Genomic DNA, 19,236 nt, shown 5'->3' with positions numbered 1-19,236 from the left:
TATGGCTAATATATAGCAGTTTGGCAGTACGTCAAGGGCCTTAAAAAAGTTAATTCTCCTGGACCCACTAATTCTAATTCTGATCAAGAGTTCTGAGGAAGTAATCCTAAAAATGCAAAATGCTTTGTGTGTAGATGTTTATTCTACAGTTGTGAAAAACTCCATAAATAACAAAAATGGCCAACTATAGAATGGTTAAGAAAATTGCCACATAGACTTGGTAGAATTGTATTACTTATGAATTACTATGGATTTAACTTGGAAATTCTTATGATTTAACTATTAATTGTAAATGATAAATGCAATATAAGCCAGATCAAAAATAGTGTTTCAATGACTGACTGACTTGACTTACTGACTGACTGACTTAACAAATGAGAGGACTGTAGATCTATCTGGCACATTATTATTTCTTCCAGGCACTTCTTGTGTCAGTAGACTTAGAATAATTAGGCACTAATTTACGGCATGCCATTTGGGGATAACCACCAAATGAGATTTGCATTAAAAGAGAAAAAATTAGTCAAACACATATTTTTTCAGTCTCTAGGAAAGTTTTGGCACTATTTTTCATTCCTGACATAGAATTTTAAAAACAATTAACAGTTTAATATACACTCCATAATCAACAAAAAGAAGTTGTTGATAGCACTAACAATAAAATGATGAATTTTTCTCCAGGTATACTTTTCCTCTTTATTGAGGCATAATTGGCATATAACATATTGGTTGCTGGTATACCACCTAATGATTCAATATTTGTATATATTGAAAAATAATCACCACAGTAAATTTAGTTAATGTCTATCACAATACCTAGTTACAAAAATGATTTTTTTCTTGTGATGAGAACTTTGAAGATGTACTCTCTTAGCTACTGTTCAGTATACAAGAAACTATTAACTATAGTCACCATGCCGTACAATATTTCCCCATAACTTATTTTATAACTAGAAGTTTGTACCCTTTGATCCTTTCACCCATTAAACCCACCACTTACATCCTGCCCCTGGCAACCACCATCTGTTTTATGAGTTTGGTTTTGTTTGTTTGTTTTTATATTTTTGGTTTCATTTTTTTGCTCCAAATTTTAATTTAAATTGCAGTTAGTTAACATGCAGTGTAGTATTGGTTTCTGTTGTAGAGTTCAGTGACCCATCACCCATATAAAACACATATTGCTCATCACATATTACACATATGAGTGCTCATCACTGGGTGTTGTATGTAAGCAATGGATCACCAAATTCTACACCAGAAACCAATAAAAAGTAGTTTTATAGCAACAAAATATTCTTTGTTCTCATTCCATGGTTCTGGGTGCATTAAATTCCTTTACAGGAATTTAAATTCTTGCACTATGATATATTGGGAAGGCCTACTTTAACATGACAAAGAATCTGATTCCTAGGTAAAATCTCATTTTAGTTTTCTTCTAGTGAAATAAACAAGTTATGTTGTCTCTGAGTGGCTGTCATCTACTGGCATTATTTCACTAAGTTATTTTTTTATTTTTTGTTTCAAGTTTTTATTTAAATTCTAGTTAGTTAACACATAGTGTAATATTGGTTTCAGGAGTAGAATTTAGTGACTCGTCACTGACATATAACACCTAATGCTCATCACAGCAAGTGCCATCCTTAATACCTATCACCCATTTAGCCCATCCTCCACCCACCTCCCCTCCATCAACCCTGTTTGTTCTCGCTAGTTAAGAGTCTCTTATGGTTTACCTCCCTCTCTTTCTTTTCCCCCTTCCCCTATGTTCATGTTTTGTTTCTTAAATCCCACATGTGCGTGAAATCACATGGTATTTGTCTTTCTTTGGCTTATTTTGCTTAGCATAATACAGTCTAGCTCCATTCACATCATTGTAAATGGCAAGATATCATTCTTTTTTTGATGGCTGAATAATATTCCATTGTGTGTGTGTGTGTGTGTGTGTGTGTACATACACACCCCCTCTTCTGTATCCACTCATCAGTTGATGGGCATTTGGGCTCTTTCCATAGTTTGGCTATGGTTGATAATGCTGTTTTTATAAACATCAGAGTGCATGTATCCCTTTGAATCAGTATTTTTGTATCCATTGGGTAAATATCCAGTAATGCAGTTTCTGGGTCATAGGGTAGCTCTATTTTTAACTTTTTGAGGAACCTCCATACTGTTTTCCAGAGTGGCTCCACCAGTTTGTATTCCCACCAACAGTGTAGGAGGGTTCCCCTTTCTCCACATTCTCACCAACATCTGTGTTTCCTGTGTTGTTAATTTTAGCCATTCTGACAGGTGTGAGGTGGTATCTCATCATGGTTTTGGTTTGTATTTCCCTGATGATGAGTGATATTGAGCAGTTTTTCATGTGTCTGTTAGCCATATGGATATCTTTGGAAAAATGTTTACTCATGGCCATGTCTTAACTGGATTATTTGTTTTTTAGGAGTTGAGTTTGATAAATTCTTTGTAGATTTTGGATACTAACCCTTTATCCAATATGTCATTTGCAAATATCTTCTCCCATTCCATAGACTGCCTTTTAGTTTTGTTGATTGTTTTCTTCACTGTGCAGAAGCTTTTTATCTTGATGAAGTCCAAATAGTTCATTTTTGCTTTTGTTTCCTTTGCCTCCTGCAACGTGTCTAGCAAGAAGTTGCTATGGGGGAGATCAAAGAGGTTGCTGCCTGTGTTCTCCTCTATGATTTTGATGGTTGCCTGTCTCACATTTAGGTCTTTCATCCATTTTGAATTTATTTTTGTATATGGTGTAAGAAAGTGGCCCAGTTTCATTCTTCTGCATGTTGCTGTCCAGTTTCTTTCCTGTTTTGTCAAAGATTAGTTGACCATATAGTTGTGGGTCCATTCCTCGGTTTTCTATTCTGTTCCACTGATCTATGTGTCTGTTTTTGTGCCAGTACCATACTGTCTTGATGACTACAGCTTTTCAAGTTTGCTTTGGCTATTCAGGGTCTTATATTTTTGGTTTTAGATTCAATATATAAGTAAGATCATACTGTATTTTCTTTCCCTGTCTTCTTTCTCTTACCTTAATGTTTTAAAATCCATTTATGTTGTAGCAAATGGCAACATTTCCTTCTTTTTTATGGCCAAAAGTTATTCCATTATGTGTGTGTGTGTATATATATATACATATATATATATTCATACACACATAAGTATGCATGCGCATGTGCACACACACACACACACACACATGCCTACCAGATTTTCTTTATCCATTCAGCTTTTGATGGACACTTATGTTGTTTCCATATCTTGGCTATTATTTCCACAATGAGCAAGGGGTGCATAATTTTTTTTAAGTTAGGATAAATATCAGAAATAGAATGGCTGGACCATACGATACCTTATTTTTAATTTTTTGAGGAACTTCCATACTATTTTCCATAGTGGCTGTACCAATTTATGTTCATACCAACAGTGCACAAAGTGTTATTTTTTCTCCATATCTTCTACAATACTTGTTATTTCTTGTCTTTTTGATAATAGCTATTTTGAATGTGGTGATAATCTCACTGGGTTTTGATTTGCATTTTCCTGATGATAACTGATGCTGTCATCTTTTCATGTATCTGTTGGCCATCTAAATGTATTTTTTTGGGGAAATACCTATTCAGATCCTTTTTCGATTTTTTGAATGAATTATTTGCTTTTTTTGGTTATTGAGTTGTCTGAGTTATTTACATATGTTGGGTATTAACCCCTTATCAGATATATGATTTGCAATTTTTTTTTCTCATTCATTATGTTGCCTTTTTATTCATGGTTTCCTTTGCTATTCAGAAGCTTTCTAGTTTGGTGTAGTCCTAATATTTGGGGGGGGGGTATTTTTGCCTTTGCTTTTGGTATCAAAATAAAAAAATTATTACTACAACCAATGTCAAGGAGCTTACTGCTTATGTTTTCTTCTAGGAGTTTTATGGTTTCAGATCCTATATTTAAGTCTTCAATCCATTTTGAGTTAATTTTTGTGTATGGTAAGACAGTGGTTGAGTTTCATTCTTTTGCATGTGGCTGTCCAGTTTTCCCAACACCATTTGTTGAAGAGACTGTTCTTTTCCCATTGTATATTCTTGACTCCTTTGTCATAAATTAATGTCATTAACCCACATATACATGGATTTTTTTCCTGGGCTCTCTATTTTGTTCCATTGATCTATGTATCTGTTTTTATGATAATATCATACAATTTGGTTACTCTAGCTTTTTTAACATAGTTTGAATCAGGGAGTGTGAGTTCTCCACCTTTGTTCTTTTTCAAGATTGCTTGGCTACTCAGTCTTTTGTGGTTCCATACAAATTTTAGAATTGTTTTATTTTTTGTGAAATATGCCATTTGAATTTTGATAGGGATTACACAGAATTTGTAGATTGCTTTAGGACCTTTTAACAATATTCTTCCCATCTATGACCAATTATTATCTCTTGATTTATTTGTGTCTTCAAATTTTACTTCCTTGGTTACATTTATTCCTAGGTATTGTATTATTTTTGATGCAATTGTAAATGGGATTGTTTTCTTAATTTCTCTTTCTGAAAGTTTACTATTAGTGTAAAAAAGCACAACGGATTTTTGTATATTGATTTTGTTACCTGTGCCTTTACAAAATTCACTAATTAGTTTGAATAGTTTTTTGGTGGAGTCTTAAGGGTTTTCTATATACAATATGATGTCATCTGCAAAGAGTAGCAGTTGTATTTCCTTTCTGATTCAGAAGTCTTTTATTTCTTTTCTTGACTGATTGTTCTTAGAACATTGAATAGTATGTTGAATAAAAGTAATAAGAGTGGACATTCTTGCCTTGTTCATGATTTAAAAGAAAAGCTTGCAGCTTTCACCATTAAGTATAATGCTAGTTGTGTTTTTGCCATATATGGCCTTAATTATGTAGAGATATGTTTCCTATAAACTCAATTGAGAGTTTTTATTGTAGAAGGAGTTGAATTTATCAAATGCTTTTTTCTATATCTATTGAGATGATCACATAATTTTTATCCTTCATTTTGTTATTGTGGTATATCACATAGGTGGTATATCACAAAGGACCAGCTCTTAGTTTCATTGATCTTTACTATTGTCTTTTTAGTTCCTATTTCATTTATTTCTGCTGTAATCTTGTTATTTCCTTTCTTCTACCAACTTTCAGTTTTGTTTGTTCTTCTTTTTCTAGTTTCTTGAGGTGTTAAGTTAGATTGTTTATTTGAGATTTTTCTTTGTTACTTGAGGTACGTGTTTATTGCTATGAACTTACTTCTTAGAACTGCTTTTGCTGCATTCCATATATTTTGATGTGCTGTGTTTACATTTTTATTTATTTCAAGGTATTTTTTTTATTTCTCCTTATATTTCCTCTTTGACCTGTTGGTTGTTTAGTAGTTCAGTAGCATAACAGTTAATATCCATATATTTATGAATTTTTCAATTTCTTCATAGAATGATTTCTAGTTTCATATCATTGTGTTCAAAAGATGCTTGGTATGATTTCAATCTTTTATAATTTATTAAGACTTGTTTTGTGACCTAACATAAGATCTACCTGGAGAATGTTCCATGTATACTTATTTTCTGTTGCTTTTGTATAGAATGTTCTTTATATAACTGTTAAGTCCTTCTGGTCTAATGTTTTGTTTAAGGCCAATGTTTCCTTATTGATTTTTTGTCTGGATGATCTATCCATTGATGAAAGTGGGGTATTATGGTTTCCTACTATTGCTGTATTGCTGTTTATTAGGGTCTGTTAATATTTGCTTTATATACTTATGTGCTCCTATGATGGGTACATAAATATTTATAAATGTTACATCCTCTTGTTGAACTGATCACTATATCACTATGTAATGCTCTTCTTTGTCTCTTATCACAGTTTTTTTTTTTAAGTCTATTTTGTCTGGTATAGGTATAGCAAACCCAGCTTTCATTTGGTCTACATTTGCATGGAATATATATTTTTTTCATACCTTCATTTTGTGTGTGTCCTTAAATCTGAAGCAAGTCTCTTATAAGCAGAATATAATTAGGTTTTGTTTTTTTAAATCCATTCAACCACTTTGTCTTTTGATTGGAAAATTTAGTCTGTTTACATTTAGAATAAGTATCGATAAGTATGAGCTTATTGCCATTTTCTTACTTGTTTTTTGGCTGTTTTGTTGTTTCTCTGTTCCTTTCTTTCTTTCTTGTGGTTTGATGACTTTTAGTTTTATACTTAGATTCTTTTCTCTTTATATTTTGTGTAATGGCTATAGATATTTGCTATGTGGTAACCAAGACTTTTATATATAACGACTTGTATTTGTGAGAGTCTATTTTAAATTGATAACAACTTAAGTGTGAACATATTCTAAAGCTCTAAATTTTATTCTCCCCCTCCATGTTTTATGTTTTTGATGTCACATTTTACATATTTTTAATTTGTGTATTTTTAAATTATTGTAATTATGGTTCTTTTTACTACTTTTCTCTTTTAAACTTCATGCTAGCTTTATAAGTGATTAACCTATCACCTTTACTATATATTTACCTTTTCCAGTGAGATTTATATATATATATATATTTTTTGAGATTTTATTTATTTGACAGAGACACAGCAAAAGAGGGAACACAAGCAGGGGGAGAGGGAGAAGCGGGCTCCCCACTGAGCAGGGAGCCTGAAGTGGGGCTCAATCCCAGGACCCTGGGACCATGACCTGAGCCGAAGGCAGATGCTTAATGACTGAACCACCCAGGCACCCCAAGATTTATACTTTTATATATTTTCTTGTTTCTAATTAGTACCCTTTCTTTTTAGCTTAAAGTCCCTTAAACATTTCTTGTAAGTCTAGTTTAGCAGTTATAAAATTGTTTAGCTCTTTCTTGTCTGGAAACTCTTGATTTCTGGAGGTTTTCTCTTTTCAGTACTTTGAATATATTATGCCACTCTCTTCTGGCCTGCAAAATTTCTGCTGAAAAATATGCTGATCATCTTATGGGGGTTCTCTTGTACGTAACAAATTGTTTTTCTCTTGATGTTTTTAAGATTCTCTCCTTGTCTTTAACTTTTGACACTTTAATTATCATGTGTCATGGTGTAGGTCCCTTTGGGTTCATCTTATTTTGAATCTCTGAGCTTTCTGGGTCTGGATGTCTTTTTTTATTTCCAAGTTTAGGCAAGTTTTTAGCCATTAATTCTTCAAATAAGTTTTCTTCCTTTTTTCTCCTCTTTCTGAAACCCCTGTAGTGCAAATGTTGGTCTGCTTGATATTATATTAAGCTATCTTCATTTGTTTTACTTTTTTTCTTTTTTCTTTTCTGATTTAATGAGCTCCACTCCCCTATTTTTGAGTTAATTGATCCTTTCTTCTGTTTCATTAGTCTGCTATTGAACCCCTCTACTGCAACTTGTTGTTCAGTTACTGTATTCTTCAACCCTGTGACTTCTATTTGGTATGTTCTTATATTTTCTGTCTCTGTTGAATTTCTCATGTATTCATCTATTTTTCCAAGTTCATGAGCAATCTTTACGAACATTATTTTAAACTTCATTAGATAATTCACTTGTCTCCATTTTAAGGATTTTTTTCCCCTGAGGTTTTATTTTGTTTTTTCTTTGGAACATATTCCTCTGTTTCTTTATTTACCTTAACTTTCTGTGTTGATTTCTATGCATCAGATAAAATAGCCATCCTTCCCAGTCTTCAAGGAGTGGCTACATGAAGGAGATCAACCTTATTGTTTAACCCTGCTCTAGCATTTGTTGTCTCTCAAACCCTTGTGATTGTCTAAGCATCCTATTCTATTTTTAATAACTCCCAGTATTTGAGAGGCTTCCAAGACCCACTGTGTCCCAAAGGGGAGGATCTCAGTTAACATTTAGAGGCAGGGTGATTGGAAGCTGGACCCTTATGCAGTAGCTTTTGAAGTATGCAGATATATACAGTTCTGTGGGGTCACAAGTGTAAGCCCCACTGGCCACAAAAGTTGGCATTTGAGAGATGTCTACTGGCAGCAGCTACAAAAATAAGGGACACAGGGGTATAAACTCTTCTGGGAGATGCTGCTGAGCTGGAGTGTAGCAGGGCGAGAGCACAGAGTGTGTCCACTGGTCACTGTTCCCTAGATGTATGTATGTAGGTCACTAGATGTGTGTCAAACTAGAAGACTGCCCTCCTGGTTGAAACTCCTGGACAAGCAAATAGGCCTCATTCACTGAAAGACTGGAGTGTGTTTCATTCTGCTTTGTGTGCAATGTCCTGGGTTATTACCTAATCAAGAACTTTCTCTCTCTTATTTTTACAGTCCCATGGAACCCAGGAATACAAGCCCAACTGGCCACCAGAGCCATGAGATCAAAGGATATCCTTTGGGTGGCACCCACATAATCTGGACAATAGACATAAAAACTGGAGCACAAGATGTGTGTAAAAGTTCACCTCTAGGAGATAAGGTCCCTCTGGAGCATGGCAGAGGGAGAGTGCAAAGATGACAGCTGTCCTCCAGGATCTTAGGAGCTTCCTCTCAGGCTGCAGCCATGAAGATAAGCTAGAAGTCCTCTTTCACAGAAAGACAAGACTCCTCAGACTGTTGCCTCTTGGTATGCCCTGAGGGTGGTAGTCATTTAAGAACTCCTCCATTGGTTATAGTCCTGTGGCCCCCAGATTTGGGAAATTTAGAGGTGTTCTGTGGGTGGTAGCTATAAAAATTGGGGCACCAAAGGAGGGAACAGAATCCCTTCTTTCTGGGAGGTATCAGTGATTTGGAGCTAAGGCAAAGGGTGAATGCAAGGATAGCACCTGCCAGCCTCCATCCCAAGAATACCCCAGCAGCCCTCTACATGTGTGCTAAATTAGATGGCTGCCCCTCAGGCCAATGCTTTAAGATAAGCAAATAAGTCTTTTTCACATAAAGTCTGAGCACTCCTCAATTGGCTGCTTTTATACTAGGCCCCAGGGGATGAGTCTGAGTACTTTAAAAGCCATTTCTCAGTTCACTGTGGCCTTGTGGGTCTTGTGGACAAGAGCCCCACTGGTTTTCAAAGCTATATGTCTTGGGGCTCATTTCTCATGTTCAGGTCTTAAAAGTTGGGGTGCCCAATGTAGGGTTCAAACCCTTCACTCCTCAGGGAGATACTGCAGGGTTTTAGTTTTCTCCCAATTGTGGATCTCTGTGCTGGGGTGGAGTTCATGTGTCTGCCTCCTCTACCCACTTTGATGTGGGTTTTTTTCCCATTTGCCTGATGCATAGGAGTCACTCAGCTACATTTTAGTTTTTTTTTGTTTTTTTTTTCCCTGAGGAAACTGTTCCATATGTAGCTATAGTTCAGTGTGTCCATGGAAGGAGGTGAGTTTAGAATCTTCTTACATTGCTATCTTGAACCAGAACTCTATTAGTAAATATAATTTTTTTTAAAAATTCCAGAATATTCTTAAAATGTCTTTTATACACATATTTCCTGTAATAAACCAGTAAAAAATGTTATTTTTAAAATCTAGTGATAGGGTCATGTGAATGGCTCAGCCGGTTAAAGCATCTGCCTTCAACTTAGGTCATGGATCCCAGAGTTCTGGGATTGAGCCCCATGCCTGGCTCCCTGCTCAGTGGGGAGACTGCTTCTCCCTCTCCCTCTGCCCTTTCCCTGTGCTGATGCTTGTGCTCTATTTCTCTCTCTCAAATAAATAAATAAAATTTTAAAAAATCCAGTGATATATTGAAATATTTCATCAAGGTATTATAGCCTCACAATTGAACTATGAGGTCTCTAAACACTAGGGTAGGTAGGTCTGTAGAGACATTAGTATAAGAGGTTTGTGTCCCTTTATAAACAATTCTCCATCACAGGGTTTTGCACTCTTCATTATATATTGTCTTCAGTTGTCTATATCTGTTAAAAGCCCTGATACTCACTGGATGATATATGTATTGGCCTGTTGTGAATAACACTTTGTTCAACTGATTCTCACTCTTTCAAAAACATGAACACATTTGGAAAACTGTCATGTAGCTAGTCTAGGGATTCAGACAATGTCTGAATGTTCTAGTCTATTAATATTATATCTGAATAGAAAATATAGTTCCTATCAATGGTCACTTTTGCTTTTTGGCATACTCAATATTAAAATCTGAAATTAGTCTCACAAGAATGACTATGCATCTGACCAACCAAGAACTTTTCTTTCTCTCAGAATTATAACTAGAATAACCATATAATTTTCCAGCCAAAAAAATCTTATTTTTGAGTGAAAGGAAAAACTATTTATAATTATGTAGAGACAAAAATATAAATGGGGAATGCCCTTGCAAACAAGGACATATGGCCCTCTTAGTTATAACAGTCAATATGAATATCCTTACAGAAACTTGTTAGCTTAGTGATTTAAAAAGTTTTTCGTTATGGTGATTAATCTTCAATGAAAATAGAACTCTAAAGACTCATCATTTCTAAGTATATTTCTTATTTAGTTACTTATGATGATGATGATGATGATGATTCTGTAGGATGCTCTGACAGTGTACCAAACTCTACTTATAAGCTAATAAAATTGTTCAAATTATGAGAATACAAATTCACAGAATGAAAGAAAATATCTTAAAGTTTATCTAGTCTAAGATTATTTTTCAGATAAGAAAAATGTAGGAAGGCAAAGTAAATTGCCCAATGTTGTACAGTAAATAAATTGCAGAGACAGAAATATATCTCTGGTATTCCAGTTGCCAATTAACACTTATCAGATTTTAAGTACATTACTTCAATTACTTTATATCTACTTTTTTTGCTTCTGAAACTACTATTACACTATATGTTAACTGAAATTTAAATAAAGACTTGAAAAAAACAAAAATAAATAAGTAAATAAATAAAATGATATTTAGGACAACTATAAAGTAGAATAAAATCACTTGAGGGTGCCTGGATGGCTCAGTCAGTTAAGTGTCTGCCTTCAGCTCAGGTCATGATCCAGGGGTCCTGGGACTGAGTCTGGCATCAGACTCCCTGCTTGGTGGGGAGTCTGCTTCTCCCTCTTCCTCTGCCACTCCCCCCTACTCGTGCGTGCTCTCTCTCTATCAAATAAATAAAATCTTTAAAAAAAATAGAATCACTTGAATCAGACCAGCAATCTCATTAAAAACCACTGGAAAGGTCATACAAACTGCAAAACAAACAAACAAAAATAATAAAAATAAAAAATCTGTTAAAGGCATCAGAGAGCTGCTGAAGCAGCCAGGACAAGAAGGAAAAATATTTACAGAGAAGAAACCACAAATATGAGTTTACATTCTGTAGCTATTTTTCATGAAGGCATTTGATTCTATGCACAGGATGAAAACTTGAGAATCCAGATTCTGTGGACAGAAGGCCACTCATGGGTCACAGAGAAACAAGCAGACTTATAAGACTAGACAGACAAAATTGGAAGCTTGAGGGCCTAAGATCAGAGTGAGAGGGCATGGAGAACTGGGCCTGATATGCAGCTGGTTTCCCCCTCAAGGTATTGGCTGAGCTCTGAAACTGCAAGGGACAAGAGGTCGGGAAACTAAATCTAACACCTATAAAAAACAGGGAGGGTTTTGTTTTTTTTTTTTTCCCAATCTCGCCTTACTACAAAAAGGATGTAGAGTACAGAACAAACCCCTGCCTTCCTCTATACAAATACATCACTGGCCAAAAAAAGAGGGGATGGTATTTCTGGTGAACATACCTGGTGCTAAAATGAAAAGAGAGATACACCTTAAGAACAAGGATGAACTAGGAGCTTTACTAAAGCTGTACTCTAGTCTTAGCTCAGTTTCATACTTGATTGAATTGAAGTGATAAAACCTCCATTCTGTCTAGTAGAGAAAAGGATGACCCTCTCTAAAAAAACATGATGTCAGGTGGAGTTCCTATGATTTTTTTTAATATACAGCATCTACCATTCAGCCAAAAATAATCATGCCAAGACAAAGGACCATATGACACCTCCAAACACCAAAGAAGATTTTTTTAAAAAAAGGCAAGATAAGGTGATCCAGATATTTGTTTTAGCAAAGACTGAAATAACCTATTAATGATGTTTAAAAAAAAAAGGAAAAGATGATAAAAGAGATGGAAAATGGATAATTTCACCAGAAAATTAGAACTATGAAATAGAATCAAATGGAAATTCTGGAATTGAAAAATACAACTAAATGTGTTCAATAGATGGATCTATTAGAGGTTAAACACGGAAGTCAAGATTAGTGACTTAGTCATGGTGCATAGAAAATATCCAAACTAAAGCACAAAGAGAAACACTAATAGAAAAAAAATAAAAATAAAAGCACAAGAGACACATAGGACACATTGTAAAATACATAACATATTATAAATTGGAACCCCAGTAGGATTAGAGAGAATGGGGAAAATATAATACTTGAAGAAATGGTAGTTGAGACATTTTAATTATTTTGTCATTTTAATTTTTAAAAATTTTAATTCCACTATAGTTAACATACAGTGTTATATTAGCTTCAGGTGTACAATATAGTAATTCAACAATTCTATACATTACTCAGTGCTCATCATAATAAATATATTCTTAATCTCCTTCACCAATTTCACCCCTCCTCCACCTCTCCTCTGGTAACCATCAGTTCTCTATAGTTAAGAGTCTGTTTTTTGGTTTGTCTCTTTATTTCATTGTTCATTGTTTTGTTTCTTAAATTCCACCTATGAGTGAAATCATATGGTATTTGTGTTTCTCTGACTTATTTCACTTGGCATTTTACTCCAGATCCATTCATGTTGTTGCAAATGGCAAGATTTCATTCTTTTTATGGTTGAGTAATATTTCATTGTGTATATGTACCATATCTTCTTTACTCATTCATCTATCAATGGACACTTGAGCTGCTTCCATAATTTGGCTATTGTAAATAATGCTGCAATAAACATAGGGGTGCATGTATCTCTTGGAATTGGTGTTTTTGTATTCTTTTGGTAAATACCCAGTAGTGGAATATATGGTAGTTCTATTTTTTAATTTGTTGAGGAACCTACATACTGCTTTTCACAGTGGCTGCCCCAGTTTGCATTCCCACCAATAGTGCATGAAGGTTCCTTTTTCTCCACAACCTTGCCAACACTTGTTTCTTATGTTTTTGATTTTAGCCATTCTGACAAGTGTGAGGTGATACCTCATTGTGGTTTTGATTTTTATTTCCCTAATCATGAGTGATGAGCACATTTTCATGTGTCTATTGGCCATCCATATATCTTCTTTGAAGAAATGTCTGTTCAGGTCCTCTGCCCATTTTTTAACAGATTATTATTATTATTATTATTATTATTATTATTATTAGTGTTGAGCTGTGGGAGTTCTTTAGATATTTTGGATTCTAATCCTTTATCAGATATAACATTTACAAATATCTTCTCCCATTCTGTTAGTTGCCTTTTAGTTTTGTTGACTTTTTCCGTTGTTGCACAGAAACTTTTTATTTTGTTGAAGTCCTAATAGTTTATTTTTGCTTTTGTTTCCCTTGCCTCAGGAGACCTATCTAGAAAAAAGTTGTTATGGTCCATGTCAGAGAGGTTACTGCCTGTGTGTTCCTCTAGTATTTTTATGGTTTCAGGTCTTACATTTAGGTCTTTCATCCATTTTAATTTTGTGTATTGTGTAAGAAAGTGTATGATGTAAGAATTTCTTATGGTGTAAGAAAGTGTATGGTGTAAAAAAGTGGTCCAGTTTCATTCTTTTACATTTACATTACATTACATTACATTACAGCACCATTTGTTGAAGACTATCTTTTTTTCCCATTATATATTCTTGCCTCCTTTGCCAAAGATTAATTGACTATATAATTGTGAGTTTATTTCTGGGCTCTCTATTCTATTCCATTGATCTATGTGTTTATTTTCATGCCAATACTATACTGTGTTGATAACTACAGCTTTGTAGCATATCTTGAAATTTGGAATTGTAATACCTTCAGTTTTCTTCTTCTTTTTTAAGATTGCTTTGGCCATTTGGGGTCTTCCATGGTTCCATACACATTATAGGATTATTTGTTCTAGTTCTGTGAAAATGCTGTTGGTATTTTGATAAGGATTGCATTAAATCTGTAGATTGCTTCGGGTAGTATGGACATTTTATCAGTGTTTGTTTTTCCAATCCATGAGCATGGAGTATCTTCCCATTTGTGTCATCTTCATTTTTTTTGGTCAATGTTCTATAGTTTTCAGAGTATAGGTCTTTCACCTCCTTGGTTAAATTTATTCCTAGGTATTTTGTTATTTTTGGTGCAATTGTAAATGGGATTTTTAAAATTTCTCTTTCTACTACTTAATTATTAGTTTATAGTAATGTAACATTTTTGTATATTGACTTAGTATCCTGTGACCTTACTGAATTCATTTATCAGTTCTAGTAGTTTCTTGGTGGACTCTTTAGGGTTTTCTATATATAGTATCATGTCATCCGCAAATAGTGAAAGTTCTATTTCTTCCTCACCAATTTGGATGCCTTTTATTCCTTTTTCTTTCCTGATTGCTGTGGCAAGGACTTCAGTACTATGTTGAATGAAAGTGGTAAGAGTGGACATCCTAGTCTTGTTACTGATCTTAGAGGAAAAGCTCTCAGTTTTTTACCATTTAGTGTGATGTTAGCTATGTGTGTGTGTGTGTTTTAATATATGGCCTTTATTATATTGATATATATATATATTCCTTGTAAATCTACTTTGTTGAGAGTTTATATCAATAGTGGATATTATATTTTTTTCAAGTGTTTTTTCTGCATCTGTTGAAAGGTTTTTATCCTTTCTCTTGTTGATGTGATGTATCATGTTGATTATTTTGTGTAATATTGAACTACCCTTATATCCCAGGAATAAATCCCATTTAATCATGATGAGTGCTTTTTTTTATGTGGTATTGGATTTGGTTTGCTAATATTTTGTTGAGGATTTCTGCATCTATAGTCATCAGAGATACTGGCCTGTAGTTCTCTTTTCTGTAGTTTCTTTATCTGGTTTTGGTATCAGGGTAATTCTGGCCTTGAAGAATGGAGTTGAAAACTTTCCTTCCTCTTATAGTTTCTGGAATAGTTTGAGAAGGATAGGTATTAACTCTTCTTTAAATGTTTGGTAGAATTTGCCTGTGAAGCTGTCTGACCCTGGATTTCGTTAGTTGGGAGTTTTTTGATTACCAGCAATGAAATTGAATTGAATCAGTAATCAGTCTCCTCAAATTTTCTATTTCTTTCTGCTTCAGTTTTGGGAGTTATATGTTTTTAAAAATTAATCCATTTTTTCTAGTTTATCCAATCAGTTGGCTTATAATTTTTCATAATGTTGTTTATAATCCTTTGTGTTTTTGTAATGACAGTTGTTATTTCTCCTCCTTAATTTCTGATTTTTTTTTATGAGTCTGCCTACAGATTTATCAATTTTTTTGATCTTTTCAAAGAACAAGCTTCTGGTTTCCTTGATCTACTCTAGTATTTTCATTATTTTATTTTACTTATTTATTTATTTTTGGTTTCCATTTGGTTTATTTCTGCTCTAGTCTTTATTATTTTTTTCCTTTTATTGGTTTTGGGTTTTGTTCAGTTTTCTTTTTCTATTTCCTTTAGGTGTAAGGTTAGGTTATTTGAGGTTTTTCTTGCTTCTTAAAGTAGGCTTGTATTACTATAAGCTTCCCTCTTAGTACAGCATTTGTGGCATCCCAAAGATTTTGAACCATTGTTATTTGTTTTCATTTCTCTCCATGTATTTTTCAATTTCTTTGATTTCTTGGTTGACATATTCATTCTGTAGTTATGTGTTATTTAAGCTCCATGTATTTGTGTTCATTCCGGAATTTTTCTTGTCATTGATTTCTAGTTTCATAGCACTGTGGTTGAAAAATATGCATGGTAGTACTTCAGTCTTTTTTAATTAGTTGAGACTTGTTTTGTTGCCTATTATCTCTTCTGGAGACTCTTCCATGTGCACTTGAAAAGAATGTATAAGCTGCTATTTTAGGATGGAATGTTCTGAATATGTGTTAGATCCATCTGGTCTAATGTGTTATTCAAAGCCACCATTTCCTTGTTAATTTTCTGTTTGGTTGGTCTATCCACTGATCTAAGTGGGGTGATAAAGTCCCCTACTATTATTGTATTACTGTTGATTACTTCCTTTATGTTTGCTCTTAGCTGCTTTATGTATTTGGGTGCTCCCCTGTTGGTTGCATAATTATTTATAGTTGTTATATGTTCTTGTTGGATTGTTCCCTTTATGATTACATAGTATTGTTCTTTGTTTCTTACTATAGTCTTTTTTTTTATCTTTTTACTTAAATTCAGTTAGCCAACATATAGTACATCATTAGTTTCAGATATAGAGTTCAATAATTCATCAGTTGCATATAACACCCAATGCTCATCACATCACATGCCCTCTTTAATGCCCACCACCCAATTACCCCATCTACCCACCCATCTCCCCTCCAGCAACCCTCAGTTTGTTTCCTATAGTCCATTTTGTCTGATATACATATAACTATCCTGGCTTTCTTTTCACTTCTATTTGCATGATAAAGGATTTCTATTATCTCCCTCTAAATCGTCTTGTGTCTTTAGGTCTGAAACAAGTCTTCTTTTGTAGGCAGCACATAGATAGGTCTTGCTTTTTATCCATTCAGTAATCATATGTATTTGATTGGAGCATTTAGTCCATTTACATTTAAAGTAATTATTGATAGGTATGTACTTACTGCCATTTTGCTTCTTGTTTTATGGTTGTTTTTGTAGTTCTTTTGCAGCTCCTTTCTTCTCTTGCTCTCTTCTCTCAAGGTTTGCTGGGGTTTTTTTGCATATACTTGGATTCCCTGCTTTTTTACTTTTTGCATCTCTATTACTGGATTTTGATTTTTTGATTGCTAGTTACCATTAAGTTTGTATATAGCATCTTATGTACATAGCAGTCTATATTAATTTGATGGTCTTTTAACCTTGAACCCATTCTTTATTCCTCTCCCCCTCCTCCCCATGTTTTAGGTATATGGTGTCATTCTTTACATCCTTTTATTTTGTTAATCTCTTGACAGATTTTTATAGATATACTTAATTATTTTTTACTGCTTTTGTGCTTTTTTTAATTTTAATTTTATTATGTTATGTTAATCCCCATACATTACATCATTAGTTTTTGATGTAGTGTTCCATGATTCATTGTTTGTGTATAACACCCAGTGCTCCATTCAATACATGCCCTCTTTAATACCCATCACCAGGCTAACCCATCCACCCACCCCCCTCCCCTCTAGAACCCTCAGTTTGTTTCTCAGAGTCCATAGTCCCTCATGGTTCGTTTCCCCCTTCAATTTCCGCCCCCTTCATTTTTCCCTTCCTACTATCTTTTTTTTTTTTTTTTTTAACATATAATGTATTATTTGTTTCAGAAGTACAGGTCTGTTGGGGAGGGTATGTGCTATGGTGAGCACTGTGAATTGTGTAAGACTGTTGAATCACAGACTTGTGCTTCTTTTCTTACTCTTATTTATGGTCTTTCCATTTCAAAGAGTCCCCTTTAATATTTCTATTAAGAATGATTCAGTGGTCATGAATTTCTTTAACTTTTGTTTTTCTGGAAACTCTATCTCCTATTCTGACTGATAACCTTGCTGGATAGAGTATTCTTGGTTGCAGGGTTTTTTTTTTTTTTTTTTTTTTTTTCTTTTTCCAGCCCTTTGGATATATCTTGCCACTTTCTTCTGGCTTTTAAAGTTTCTACTGAAAAATCAGCTGATAGCCTTATGAGGTTTCCCTTGTATATAACTATTTTCTCTTGCCATTTTATTTTATTTTTAAAGATTTTATTTTTTTGAGAAAGAGAGATTGAGAGTGTGCACAATTTGGGGGATGAGGAGGAGCAGAGGGAGAGGGAGAAGCAGGCTCCCTGCTGAGCAAAGAGCCCAATTCGGGGCTCAATCCCAGGACTCTGAGATCATTATCTGGGCCGAAGGCAGATGCCCAACTGACTGAGCCACCCAGGCACCCTTCTCTTGCCATTTTAAATATTTTCTCTTCATCACTAGTTTTTGCTGTCTTAATTACTTTGTGTCTTGGTGTTGACCACCTTGGGTTGAATTTGTTGGGAGATCTCTGTGCTTCCTGGATCTGGATTTCTGTTTTCTTCCTAAGATTAGGGAAGTTTTCTGCTATTATTTTTTCAAATTGATTTTCTTCCCCCTTTTCTCTTTCTGGGATCCCTATAGTGCAAATCTTTTTATGCTTGATGGTGTCACTGAGTTCCCTAAGTCTATTTTCATCTTTATTTTTTCTCTCTCCCTTTCAGCTTGATTGATTTCCATTACTGTGTCTTCCAGTCTGCTGATGTGTTCTGCTTCCTTTAGTCTACTATTTATTCCATCTAGTGTATTTTTTAATTTCAGTTATTCAATTCTTCATCTAACTGGTTCTTCTTTATGTTTTCTATCTTTTTGTTAAGGATCTCACTGAGGTCTTCCACTCTTTTCTCATCTAGTGAGAATCTTAATGATCATTACTTTAAATTCTCTATTACGCATATTACTTATCTCCACTTTGTTTAACTCTCTTGCTGTGATTTTGTGCTACTCTTTCATTTGGGACATATTCTTCTGTCTCCTCATTTTGTTTAACTCCCTGTGTCTGTTACTATATTTTGGGAGCGTTAGCTACATATCCTGCTCTTGAAAGTAGTGGCCTTATGAAGAAGAGGTCTTGTGGTGCCCTGCAGTGCATTGTCCCCTGTTAACCAGAACCTAGCACTTCAGGTGTATCTCCCATATGTTTTGTGTGTGACCTACTGTGGCTGAGCTACAGTTACTTTCAATCCAGTCATCTGCAATGGCTCTCCTTGACTGTTGTGGGCAGGCTTTGGTCCCTGTGTTGTTAGTAACTCCATCTAAATCTGCCTTGGGCTTGAGTTGGGTCAGACCAGGCATTTGCCAAAGCTGCTGTAGTACCAAACTCCAGGGAGCTCTCCCTGTTTTATCTCTTGAGAAGCTTTTGTTGGTGGGTGGGGCCTGCAGTCAGACCAGATGTCTTCCCCCAGCCCACTGTGGGTCTGCAGTCAAACAGTGTGTGTAGTTATCTTTCCCTCTCCCTAGGGAAGGAGTCATTTTGGAGCAGTGCTGGGCCCCATCAGGGCTGCTTGCACACTGCTAGTCTTGTGGCACCTCTTTGGATGGAATCCTGCTAAAGGCTTGTTGGAGGGAGTGGGGCCACAGGAGAATGTGGGGGTGGGGCACATGGTGCTGG

The 19,236-nt window shown here is 34.8% G+C and overlaps 1 long non-coding RNA gene across 1 annotated transcript in view; it reads left to right on the top strand.

Moving 5' to 3' along the window:
* Nucleotides 1–19,236, top strand: part of LOC129046529 (uncharacterized) — a 115,069-nt gene that overhangs the window by 76,965 nt on the left and 18,868 nt on the right. Inside the window, exon 3 of the long non-coding RNA XR_008508074.2 lies at nucleotides 8,288–8,582. This is a non-coding gene — a long non-coding RNA (uncharacterized LOC129046529). The remainder of the gene's footprint in view (nucleotides 1–8,287; nucleotides 8,583–19,236) is intronic.

This window comes from Mirounga angustirostris, unplaced genomic scaffold, assembly GCF_029215605.1.
Source record: "Mirounga angustirostris isolate CCGP_5_RB_7025 unplaced genomic scaffold, mMirAng1.0.hap1 SCAF_9, whole genome shotgun sequence".
In the NCBI taxonomy this organism is placed as follows: Eukaryota; Metazoa; Chordata; class Mammalia; order Carnivora; family Phocidae; genus Mirounga; species Mirounga angustirostris.
Note: the sequence above shows the minus strand (reverse complement) of the source record. Positions and strands in the feature narration are given on the sequence as shown.